The 13882-nt window shown below is 36.3% G+C and overlaps 1 protein-coding gene across 1 annotated transcript in view; it reads right to left on the bottom strand.

The window, feature by feature from the left end:
- The window catches only part of LOC144438746 (gamma-aminobutyric acid receptor subunit alpha-2-like), a 63103-nt gene extending 50512 nt beyond the window's left edge, over positions 1 to 12591 (bottom strand). Inside the window, exon 1 of the mRNA XM_078127900.1 lies at positions 12575 to 12591. The gene's annotated coding sequence lies outside the window, so the exon portion shown is untranslated. The remainder of the gene's footprint in view (positions 1 to 12574) is intronic.
- Between the last annotated feature and the right edge of the window lie 1291 nt (positions 12592 to 13882).

Below are 13882 nucleotides of genomic sequence, written 5' to 3'. Positions count from 1 at the left end.
TGATAAGAAACGAAATGAATTTGCATTTATGGTACGAGTGCTTAAATCATGGCCTCCAGAACATGTTGAATTTGCATGTTAAACGTGACAACTCTAAAAGGCACGCATGGACTGGCACCAGTCGTTTCAGAGATATTTTGGTCTCATAGTCTTCATTATTAAACCACCCCCTTTGTATGGGGGCCCGTTCTGGTCACAATTATGTAAAATGTGCTAGAATTAATATAATGTAGTCTAGAATTAATTTTTATAATGACAGCAATTAATATTATGCACTCCTTGAATTAATTAAATGTGTTTTGATTAATTTCATGTCGAATAAAATCAATTTTTATATTAACTGCAATTAATATTATGAATTCCTTGAATTAATTAATTAATTTTATGCACTGTAATTAATTTTATGTATTCCTTGAATTAATTAAATGTGTTTCCGATTAATTTTATATACTGGTCTTAATTTTATGTAGTCTAGAATTAATTTTATGCATTCCTGAAATTAATTTCATATTGTCTAATTAAATTTGTGTATGTGTCGAATTAATTTTGTGTATGTGCCGAATTAATTTTATATGTATGTGGTGAATTAATTTTGTGTATGTGCTGAATTAATTTTGTGTAAGTGCCGAATTAATTTTGTGTGTCGAATTAATTTTGTGTACGTGTCGAATTAATTTTATGTATGTGTCGAATTAATTTTGTGTATGTGTCGAATTAATTTTGTGTATGTGCCAAATTAATTTTGTGTATGTGCTGAATTAATTTTGTGATGTGTCGAATTAATTTTGTCCCTACAATCCTTTGCGCGAATTAATTTTGGTCCTACAATCCTTTGCGCGAGATTTCTTATTTAAAATGGCGGCCCGTCGTGGTACTCGGCGGCTTGTCATATGAGAAAGAAATGAAGGAGGATTCTACCAATTTTTGCTCAATCTAAAATCAGTTGTTTGAGTTTTTCTGTCTCCCCTGAATTTAGGATCGACATACGATCTATACGAAGTTAAAGTTCCGAATGTTTGATGCCGCAGGGACTTTGGCTTTGCTTTTGGATGACTTAGCGAGAGGAGGGCCCAATCCAACGGGACTAGGGGTAGACCATTCGATATCCTGGGGGGGGGGCTTGGAAGATTGGTGGAGAGTCATTATTTTTTTCCCCACCTGCTTGCCTGAGAATTATTTTTTTTTCTCCATCGCCTATGCTGGCAACTTTTTTTTTTCATTGCTTCTTTGAGATATCCGGATTTTTTTTACGTCAACGTTGAACACCTACATTTGTTGCCACAATTTTCTGTTTGGTTTTCACACAGGGTAATACAGAGAGTAAAAAGATGCTGTTCTATCACACACAGATTTTATTTAGAAAACTACATATTTCATACATGTTTGATTTTCAATTAAATAAACATCATTGACAGTTTTTATGCCATGGTATGATGACACACTGAAAATACAAAATCGGAAACTTGATTGGTGAGCTCAGACATTTAGATAGACCGGTCAGTTTCTCCAGCTTGGGGGGATGAGGGGTGTCAGTGTTATTTTCCATTTGGCCAACAAAAAGTCACTGACCCCGTGAATAAAGTTCCATAGCATCAGACAGTAAGCTGTAGAGGGAAGAGCTTTGAGACTGGGATATGTCTACCTCTTGTGTGAGTGTGTGTGAATGGGAGGGGGGGGGGTTCTAGTCTCCCCCTAGAAGCCCTGGAGGTTTTTACTTCTAAAGGCAGTGTTTAGGCTATTCACAGACACTTTCAGACAATAATTTGAAAGCTTTACAAGACAGCTCTAACATGTAAAAAGCACTACATAAGGTTGAAACATGTTTGAAATAAAAGTTTCATAGCATCTTGACAGTAAGAGGTGGAGGAAAGAACTTTGATTTGAAACTGGAACATGTCTACCTCTTATGGGGGAGGGGGGTTCTAGGGGGTGTCCCCCTTTAAGCTCTGGATGATTTTTACTCTTAAAGCCAATTTTCAGGCTATTAACAGACACTTTCAGACAATAATTTGCAGGCTTTACAAGACACCTCTAACAATTGTAAAAGCAACTACACATGGTTGAAACATTTTTGAAATAAAGTTTTATAGCATCTTGACAGTAAGAGGTGGAGGGAAGAACTTTGATTTGAGGCTTGGACATGTCTACCTCTTATGGGGGTGGGTCCTAGGGGGTCTCCCCTAGAAGCTTTTCAAGTTTTTCTTTACCAATTTTGGTGAATCTTATTGTTTGTTTAACGAATGAGTGGCCTCTGGGGTGATGGAGTCCAAGGGGTCTCCCCCTGCCAGATCTGTAGTTTTTTGTTTCTATTTAGGCAATTTGTAGGTTATTCATAGCCTCTGAGATATATATTGCCAAGCATCAAAGTAAATATAACCTTTTTAAATAGGTTTTCCATGTTATAAAAATGGGCCTGTAACATTGGTATAGGGGCATTGATACTGCATGTATATTAAAGTTACTGATGTGTTAGAGCACTTTAGGAGGTCATACCTAGTGTACAATAGAAACTTGAATTTGAGTTTTGGTGTCGATACATGTAGTGTCTGAAATAAGAAGTATATCATCCCTTCTGACAAATTCATACTGAAGAGACTAGAACAATTTAGATTAAGTTCTTTTATAAACTATCCAATAGTAATAGTAATAGTATGAAGATTACCATTACAAAACAGTCAAGTTCTCTTTTGCCCCAAAGTGCAAGATAAGTGAAGCACTGATTGTGAAACAGCTAAAACATTACATGGCATGTTCTGTAACTAGTGTGGTAGCTAGGTAATACATGTATTATATGTATGATTTTATGTATAGTTATGTTTGAACCCTTACATGAAGTAATATTTAAACCATTTATGAAAGAAACAGAGACAAGAACAAATATATATATGTACCACAGGCTAACGAAACTGACTGGTCCCTGACATGTGTTTGAAACTGTTTGTCATGATTTGACAAGTGTCCTGGTTGGAGAGGTACGAGCAGGTTGAACAGTATACTCGAACCTGTGCATCATTTCCCTGTCAAGATTCTTTTTTTCTAGCAGCAGTGGTCCAACTTTTTTTTCCATCACCCACTCATATCCGGATTTTTTTTTCAAGCAAATCCCCTTGGCATATTTTTTTTCCCACAAATCTTCCAAGCCCCCCCCCCCGGATATCAAATGGTCCACCCCCTACCTTCCCATATTATACAAGTAGCAGTGCAGAGTTTACATCAATCTTTGACGTATTTGACGTATCAGCTGAGATAGAACTAAGGGAAAAATCTGCCATGGGAAGAAGAGGGAACGCAACATTCGAAACTTAACTTCGTATAGATCGTCTGTCGATCCTAAATTCAGGGGAGACAGAAAAACTCGAACAACTGATTTCAGATTGAGCAAAAATTGGTAGAATCCTCCTTCATTTCTTTCTCGAATGACAAGCCGCCGACCACCACTGCGGGCCGCCATTTTGAATAAGAAATCTCGCGCAAAGGATTGTAGGGCCAAAATTAATTCGACACATCACAAAATTAATTCAGCACATACACAAAATTATTTCAGGACATACACCAAATTAATTCAGCACATACACAACATTAATTCGACACATACACAAAATTAATTCAGCACATACACAAAATTAATACTAGACAACATGAAATTAATTTCAGGAATGCATAAAATTAATTCTAGACTACATAAAATTAAGACCAGTATATAAAATTAATCGGAAACACATTTAATTAATTCAAGGAATACATAATATTAATTACAGTGCATAAAGTTAATCAAAACACATTTAATTAATTCAAGGAATACATAAAATTAATTACAGTTCATAAAGTTAATCAAAACACATTCAATTAATTCAAGGAATTCATAATATTAATTGCAGTTAATATAAAAATTGATTCTTTTGGACATGAAATTAATCAAAACACATTTAATTAATTCAAGGAGTGTATAATATTAATTGCTGTCATTATAAAAATTAATTCTAGACTACATTATATTAATTCTAGCACATTTTACATAATTGTGACCAGAACGGGCCCCCATACCTTTGGAGGCTATCAGTAACTGGGGAAAATTAAATAAACAAACTGATCACATTTTCCTTCCCGAAATTTGAAATGAATAACAAAATCAAAATTTGAAGATTATGAGACAAAACAAATCCCCCAAATGACTGGTGCTAGTCCTAGTCTAGAGGCACACCGTAAGTAGCGATCTTTGGGACTGACAGTGTATGACCTAACTTGTGGCTGCATTATATTGAATATATAATGCGCACTGCCATGTATAGGTATAGAGGCAAATTAACATGGAGTCGGATTGAAACGAAGCTTTCACTGAAGATTTAAACTTGTCACCACACTAACTGTAGCCGAATAAAATAGCCCACTAATTTATATAATAATTAATTAATATACAACGTCTTTTAATATGTAATAGAACAATTGTTAGCGACTAGATATTGTCTCATTTGTAGCCAGTGCAGGTTTCAATGCTAGCCTTTCATTTGCTGTCAGTGACACTAGGCCTGTTTTGAATATTAGTTACAATTACATTAAAGAAGGTATAAATACAACATACACAGATGGAACTTGCCACGCATTGCGTTATAGTGAATGTGTTTTGTAATTTCACGCCATGGAGAAGGCGAAAATAAGCTATCAAATGCACAGTTCGAATCAATTCATCCAAAATGATTAAATACAACAGTTCTTAAAGTCTTCAACAAATTACATATTCAGTTCACAGTATTCATAGTTGGCAGACCATTATGTCTTTAGGTCTGTGGCCATGAAGATGTACATTGTAGATGACCTCTAAATATCAGTGACCGAACAGTTTTATTCTCCCACTAACATGTCGATAGAGGTGTTTTTCCCAAGCGGGATGTATTAATCGCATTTCTTGGCAAATTGAGACACATCCTGTTTTCTTTTTATGCTAGATAGGTGTTCATTACCTGTCCTTTCTGTTTCAAGTTCACCCATTCAAATGCTGTAAATAGCGAAAGGCAAGTTATAAATTTCCGACGATTCAATTTCAGTTGATAAAAAGCGTATAAACTGTCTAATAAAGAGGTTTCAAATAGCTCTTAGTGATTCTCAAAGGAAGGTACCTTTGCCATAGCTCGATAGATAAGTGAGTGAGTGAGTGAAAGGAGTGTATCTAGACAGATTAGTGCATGCGTAGGCGTTAAAATAGCCAACACAAAACATGCTATAAGCGAATGTAGTATTCTGTTGGCATTCAAGTGACTATCGGTTTTCACAGGACAAGGGATGCAGCGCAGGTACATGGAAAAGCTATTACGTAAAGTTGTGCGGTCGCCATGGTAATACCATATAGCCATAATTCCCCGAAGACATCGGGGAAAATGTCACTTTCTCCGTTGAAAGATCATTAAATGAAGTAGAATCATGGCGCACAGATAAAACAGGTGTATCTTGTATGTCTTTTCAGTTGTGGTGTTACAGTATGAAATATATGTTGCACAGTATCCATCCATTATGCACAGTTTAATCAAACTTGAAACTGCAGCCAATACAATTGTCATATTCCTACATGGATTTGCCAAATATTGTGGATATATACTAAGCAATATCCAATTGTAACACTTCGTCCTCGTATGATTGTCGTATTTATCCCATCGGTAGAACAAATTCGAGTAGACAATTAACAAAATGTTGAACTCCAAAATGAATTCAAAGTTCAGTATAAATTAAACTAACATAATACAAATTAATTAATTAATTAATTTAGAATAAACCTGCAGTCAACAAATATAAACTTCATTAACTAAGAACATGTTGGAGTATTTCAGGAGTTAAAGTTCAGAGGTCATCCTATGTGTATATCAGCATACAGATTTGTTTGTAGACAAACATGATGCCTCGCGACGCGACGGTATGTACCACTCTATTATTCATCCCAAAATCCGAATGCCATATTGAATTTGGTTCATTTACATTGCGCAAGAGTTTATACTTTTGGAGAAATTAATACGTCCATTTCTGCTCACTGAAGAAACAAAGTATTGTTCGAGCGTTCTTAGTTTCTAGCTATGTTTCGGTAGCGAGGGACCCCAAGACAAGCGCGCGCGCGTGCCTGTGTGCGTGATTTGGACGACTGCCCACATTAAAAATACCATCTCCTTTTATATTTACCCGGTACCCTATCTTTAGATAGGGACATAATTATTGACTGCTTCGCCTTCGTAAACATTAACAAAACATTAAGATTGATAGGGTTAACCTATCTCCATTACCGAGAACAAGTTACTACAGAGTCTTTAGTAGTAAGATAAATATCTACCACTTAATTGTGCTCGTCTACTTTAAAATGTAAGAGATTGATCTGGACATATGTCATTATTGTTGTATATTGTGTACTGTTATGCGTCACGTAGTCTAGGAGGGGGGAGAAGAAGAAGCTGAAGATGATGAGTAGAGGAGGAGGACGATGAGTTATGACAATTATGATGATGATGATGATGATGATGATGATGATAACGATGGTGATAAGACAATAATGATGATGATGATGATGATGATGATGATGATGATGATGATGAAACACGCTATCGAGCAAAATTGTCGTTTAATATGAACACTACCGACAAGAAAATAACAGAACTGTTTGAATCAACATGGGCTATCAACGACGCAATATGCAAGGTCACCAAACGGTCAACTCCAGATTGAATTTTAAACACAATAGTACAGTAACTGTTCACTCACAACTTGAAGTTTTTTCCAATACTACATGTACCGTTTTCACCTTTGTATCTGTAACTATAGAATCTTTCGAGACATTATCATCGCATCGTGTGCTCTACGTTCGCCCTGCTACTGTAGGTATTTTTAGCCTTTTAAAATTGTTACAGGGTTTAAACAGGAATACATGTTCCTTTAAAAGATGATGATGATGATGATGATGATGATGATGATGATGATGATGATGGTGATTGTGGTGGTGTTGGTGGTGGTGGTGGTGTTAATGATGATGGTGATTGTGGTGGTGGTGGCGATGGTGAAGAAGACCTCGTTCTTTTCAGTATTAATTCTTTTCAATGTTAAGTAATTTGAAACCGAGACCACAGATTCAATGATACAATGGGAAGCTTAACAAGTTCAAAATTTGCCCAATAACTTACAGCTTTTAAAAACCATTGTTTTCAAAATACCGGTAATTTTAAACTATTATTAGTTCTAACAAAATGAACCACTAGAAATCAGTTAGCCTTAAACAACCCATAGATTCCATAATAAGACAAAAAACATCTATCAAACCTTGATCGACATCGGTTACTAGGCAGCCCTGGCTAGCAAATTGCATGCATTGACCTCAATTTACTAAATGTGGTGTCGCAGATGTTGCGTGGACTCTTCAGATGATAGACTTTTAAGACTTACCCAAATGGTGAGCAGAATCAAAATTTGACATCTTGATTAAATCTTTCTTTGATTATACCTTAATAGATAACGTTGAGTAGGTTTTGTAGGGGGATTAATATTTCTCATGAAGGGTAAACAGGCCTGGGTTGATTAACTTACAGTCCCCTTTGGAGAAGCTTGCCCAAGCTGTTAAACGAACTATTAAGATCAGTGAGCCTGATCACAAGGATTCATGTTGAGATAGACAAACAACAAAGATAACACGTCACACAAACATCACATACTTAGTATGGACTCTTAATTTAGTTAATGATACAAACAGTACCTGCATGAAAGAAAGTGCAGTTGACAGCTGGTCATGGATTTTGTTTCAACTTCAAGAAATACAGAGTGTAAGTGATGTATTGTGTGCTATCTTTATGGTGTCTTGAATTCGTTAAACTTGCTTGGGCAAGCTTCGAAAAGAGTCGTAAATAGTGTAATTTTGAAAATTGTAGACTACTTTAATATAATGATAAAAATCGGTGCTAGTAGAAAACAATTGTACCTTCGCCACCAACTTATGCACCATGTTGGTTATAAAAAATTATATCAAAAGTTGTGTTTTACTGTGACTGTCTTATTTGGCAATTCATCACCTAAAGTACATTGAATTTTCCCCTAGTGGGCTGGACAAGCTCTCTACCCAGCCTGTAAACTCAGTATTTAAACTCTAGTACTATTTCCCGTATGTTAGTCTCTGCAACTCTGAGGAAAAAAATCAGCGCATATCTCGTGTTTACATTTAAGGTAATTTATTCAAAAGGTTGCAACTTTGTATACAGCTAACTATGTCACTTTAGGGTAACCTGACACAATAAACATAATATATCATATATAAATTTGAATTACTGAATTCACAGGCTGTGTGGAGAAAAAGCTTCTCATCAGGTCCAACCTGTTCTGGAGACTAACATTGAAAAGTGTCAATGGTGTGATGTAACTAGATAGTGTTTTGACTTTGAAACAGTATGAGTATAACGATAAAGTCGTTGCCGTTAACAGTTTTAGTAATACTGCATGATCTCAGGTTTGGGGCATGTATGTGTTAGGATAAAAAAAAATAAACCCATTCTCCTCTTTAACAGTGTCCATATATATCCCATGGGACCATGCAGATATTTGTTCTTTTTTCCACTTCCAGTTAATAGTATCATTGATCAAACGAAAGATGAGAGTGACAAATAGTGAAATGTATAGTAAATGTATAGGAGCACGTCGCAGACCGAATATGGAGCATAACAATGTGACATTATGTCAGTGGATAGATAGTGGACATGGCTCTGCCATGTCTGTCCCAGGCTAACGCTATCTCCAGAGTGATGTCTCAAAAATACAGAAACTACAACATATAAACTTATTACCTTAAATAATACAACATACACATCAATTAGCGTCACTACTGCGATATGTGGGCAATCTACATCACAACAGTACATGACATAGCGTGTCTAGTCATAATAGACAATAGTAGAAGCCAGTCACTACACTTGGAATAGACACATTCTAGGAAATGTTATCCTCTAAATTGGAAATTATAGAGTCAGGACAAGAGAGTAAATAAGTGTCACCCATTGCAAAGCCGTGATTAATGATTTCAGTTCTGAATTATGTATGATTTGTCGGTTATGTTTCCGAAGAGTGTCATCCGTTTCGCAAGGAGGAAAGAGTACCGGACAGGACATTATCCATCTACGGTAACCGTTGTAGCTTACGCCTTTCAACACACTTACTGACCTTAGGACCCACGTGATAAAACTCGATATAGTGTGAGGTGAAGTTGTCAAAAGCGTGTTATTGATCTTATTTCCAAAAGGTTTAGTTCCTATCGAGCAGATCACTGATATAAAATTTCAGTGTGTTCCTACACACGCTAGACTGCAATAGTATTTATGAATTCTTGTTGTTTATTTAAAGAATTTAACATTTATAAGCTGAAGAGTTATGTAGCTACGGCGTAGCTGTTTACAGGAACAAATCCTTTAAACTATATATGAGTTCGACAATGGTGATTTAAATATTTTTTGAAAAATTGAACACCTGAAACTTTCATGGTAGTATAATTAAAGACACGAAATTGTCTGTAACACTAACAGTGGAGTTCAAAATAGTGTTCAGCGTCTCTGTTTGATACAACCATGCAGAAATCAATAAGAAACTGGACATGCTACACTTTAATGCTATGGCAAGAAGTTAATTTATTGCAACATTTTGTCTAAATTAATTAAACCATTTGAATGAACGTACTGCAACAAGAAGCAGACACGCGGGCGCCACTCTTTTGACGTCTGCATATGATGTCTGCATGGTGGCACGTCAACTCATTTCATTTCGACAAAATGTTGCAAGAAACTATATTCATTCAATCTTGCTATGGCATGTCAAGTCCTTATTACTAGCTTCATCATGGTTGTATCAAACAAGCTGAACGGTATTTTGAAATTCGCTGTACACATATGCAAAGGTGTAAAAAAAATATGTTGAAGACTGTTATATCGTCACAGAAAAAGTATGATATTTGCGACAAGTAAGAGATTCGAAACACGAGGATGATTTTCTGTTTCAAATACGACCATCGACAATCAACTAAAACAGTCATTGTCACAACGTGTTGACATGTTTAGTGATTAAGTATATTAACCTTGACATTGAATTTAGGTCATCTTCAATAATTAAGGCATTATGACTAACCATGTCAATCTCTCCGTCAAATGCTTTGAAGGAAAGTCATTAGAACTCGTATATCTGAGATTGCCCTCAAACGGCTAACCTGATTGGTGGAACTCATATATTATAGATTGCCCTAAAACGATTGGCTGCCATCAACAACTCAATGCCCAACGACGTGCTTCTCTGTGTTGAGGTAGCAAATTAATTTTCCGCTATGTAGGGCTTATCACAAACACAATCTTTCCAATGAGAATATTTTGAATAGTCTGCTTTCAAAGATGTATCAACGTCATTATTAAAGCACTTTTCAACAACTTCATTTAGTTAAATTCGGTTATGGAGGCAGCCATTTTGGGAAAGCGGTCAACATTGATAGAATAAAAGGAACTCCGTGATTGGTCTATCTCAATGACAGATTTAATTATAAATGTTCAGAATCTATAGTTTCTTAGATATAGTCCTATTTTCAGTACAAACAGTTTTGCTGCACAAAGCATTGTATTTTTTAAAATTTTATTTAGTAGTAATAAAACCAGGTCGAATTGTAAACCTGTAACTGGTCGTGAGTATGTGTTCTTTGTTATTTCTCCATTGCTTGCTGTTCTGACCCATCTTGTACTTTTTTTTAAAATCAGCTTTCCTGATAATCATCATTAACAACGGAGCTAAAATCGATAGCATATGTGGCAAACTTTTCACAACTATTTATGGCTCTGTGGGGAAGTGGCAAATTACCGGTGTGTACACAAAAGAGACAGCACGAACTACACGGACTACGCTGAGTAAATGAAGCGAATCGAGCCTTCTTCAGGAGACTTATAATCACTTACATGACGCACCTAGAGCCGTATGTCTGTATAATGTTGTAGAAAAGTTGTTTGCATAGGACCTAGAAGTCAATTACTTTTTACACTCTTACCTTTTGTATATTCAACATGTACCATTAACATTGTCCGACAATATTGAAATGCCATGTGGTGTACTTGAGGCACACATACTTCTGGTCAGTCGACTGAGATTGACGCACCCTTTGACGTATTCTGCTGTAGATTAAACTCAATTTGTTGCACACAATTCTCAAATGCTGAGCAATTTGGACCAGATGTGTGTCTCTCTCTCAAACGCTGCACTGCTAAGCATTTATGACAAGGGATGTAATAACTTTAAGGTCCAAAAATAGATTTGGTTGACTTTGGTAGCGCAACTGACAAGCCGTTGTACGACCTCGTTTGTTCCATATGAACCAACAGTGATCGTGAAGATATGCAGCATGGGCAAATATCTATAAAGAACATATTGAGGGACGACGGTACAAGGTTGCATATAAGCTCAATAAGCGAACATCGCTCGTTTAGGACAAAATCCCCCCTCCTCCTAAACGAACGTTTACAAGTGCGATGCCACACGTTTATATATGATGTAAACCATGTAGCGGTCACACCACTACGATCGCTGCAATATAAACACATCGTAAAGTAAACTTGACTTTCCAACTTTATCAAGCTGTTTACTGAGATGATGGTAAAGACATCAAAAATACTACAGTACTGGAATAGCTTATTAATTTGTTGCATCTAAAATTCATTTTGTTTATTTCAAAGATTTGTAAATTTGGAAGTTTTGCATGAATACTCTTGACAGCTAACATTTTACAACCTGAATGGACTCTACATGCGAATACACATAAAAACATAAACCCAATCTTACATATAGCATTTGAATAAAACTACAAGCTACCTAATCAACCTTTACAGGACGTGTGAGCTTTATCATTGTTGATGTACGTACACTAACTCGAATTTGAATATAATAACAATCTTAATATATATAAAATGACTCTTTAATCTTCACAGGATTTTCCCCAAAACCCATTCAGTTCTTACAATTAGCATAAGAGAGATGAGTAGCAAATATCATTTGAATTGCTGCAGCAGTTTTTGAGATATCGTGTTCACAGACAGACAGACAGACAGACAGACAGACAGACAGACAGACAGACAGACAGACAGACAGAGAGAGAGACAGACCGACAGACAGATAAAAGCATAACATAAGCTTGTATGGAAGGTGAAATACCCAAATATTAACCAAAGGTGATCAGGGTTACAGAGACGAAAGGCTAACGGATGATACGAAACATCAAGGCAGATAATTAACTAAAATGGACTCTCAGCTGTGTCATTTGTGTAAGGCTCGAAAAATGTAAAAAATCAACATAATCTTGGGTGGCAAAATGGAGCTTCTCATATTACGTATACCCAGTGTAGCTTGGATGTACACGTTTACAGTCAGAATTACTTAGTACATGTATGTGGCCATGTATGCTGTATGTATAAATATAACTTCGATACATCCTTTAAGTTAAACTGTTTCAGTTACGAGATAAGGTAATTTCTAAAAAGAGAAACACATCATCATCAAACCACTTTGGTTACGAACGGGTTGTAAAGTCAGATATAAACAACAAACTCACCTTCGTTACCAGGTCCCTTCAGCAGTTATAGTATAACAGTGTAGGTGAAATGTTGTCTATATGCCAGTTTGAAAAGCTACAAAGAGTCACGGGCCACTAGCTTTCTTTTGTTAGAGATACCTTAAGGAATAGGACTTTTATTAAAGGCTTTTATAAATGATTTATTTTATTTCAACACAATAAGCGACACATTGTTCTCACATACGATTCTAAAAGTACGTTGCTGTGGCCACAACACGTAAGGTATATGTGGTATTTTTTATGTATACTATTTACAAATGAGGTATCGTTTGGTATCGGGGTGTTTTGGAGATCATCTTTCTTTGTGACCTGTCACAGTGACTGTTGATTGTCGGTTCTTGTTATGATAGACATTTGACCTGTGGGGATCAGATCCAACAAAACAGCTTTAGAATTCTCATAGGGTTATACGTTACAGAACTGAATCAGACACTTGCTGGGTACTGATCGTATTTTCATTGTTTGTACCTATCAGGTGATAAAGAAACAAGCTCAATATTAGATTTCTATACACCTCAATACGCTTACATACGGACATAGCGAGCAGTGAGTATGTGATTTAACTGACAGGCGCCCTTATATAAACAGTACGAATAATATACAAACACAGGGAGCAGTGAGTATGTGATTTAAAGAAGTGGACTCCGTTACATAAACCTCAGTACGAATGATATACGAACACAGGGAGCAGTGAGTATGTGATTTAAAGTAGTAGGCTCCGTTAATAAACAGTACGAATTATATACGAATGCAATGAATATGTGATCTAGAATTTGACGTGGAACTTATTTCTGTATTGTGGTGGAAGAAAAGAGTGATTTTTCTTTGCCTGGTTTATATTGATTAAATAAACACTGATTTCTCTAGTCTTCACTTCTCGGCTGAAATTCCACTCTCAAAAAACCCTAACCTAACCGAAAACATTTCAAAACTGTTTGATTACGTTACCTCATACCGTTTACCTCATTTCACTTTCGGAAATTATCACTCTGGATAAAGATTGAATCGTATGCAACTCAGCTCAACTCAACCCACACAACCCAACCCAACCCAACCCAACCCAACACAATCCCAAACCCAACCCAACCCAACACAATCCCAAACCCAACATCTCCCCAAAGCAGCCCCACCCAACCCTAACCCGACCCAATGTAACCAATCCCAATGTAACAACGTCACTCCACAAGACGCGATGTTGTCGCGATGAGCCAACTGAAACGTGCCGACGCGACACAACACGACACGACACGACAGAGCATAACACAACACAGCACAACACAACACAAC

This window comes from Glandiceps talaboti, chromosome 8, assembly GCF_964340395.1.
Source record: "Glandiceps talaboti chromosome 8, keGlaTala1.1, whole genome shotgun sequence".
Taxonomy (NCBI): Eukaryota; Metazoa; Hemichordata; class Enteropneusta; family Spengelidae; genus Glandiceps; species Glandiceps talaboti.
The sequence above is the reverse complement of the archived record's forward strand: the minus strand, read 5'-3'. Positions and strand labels throughout refer to the sequence as shown.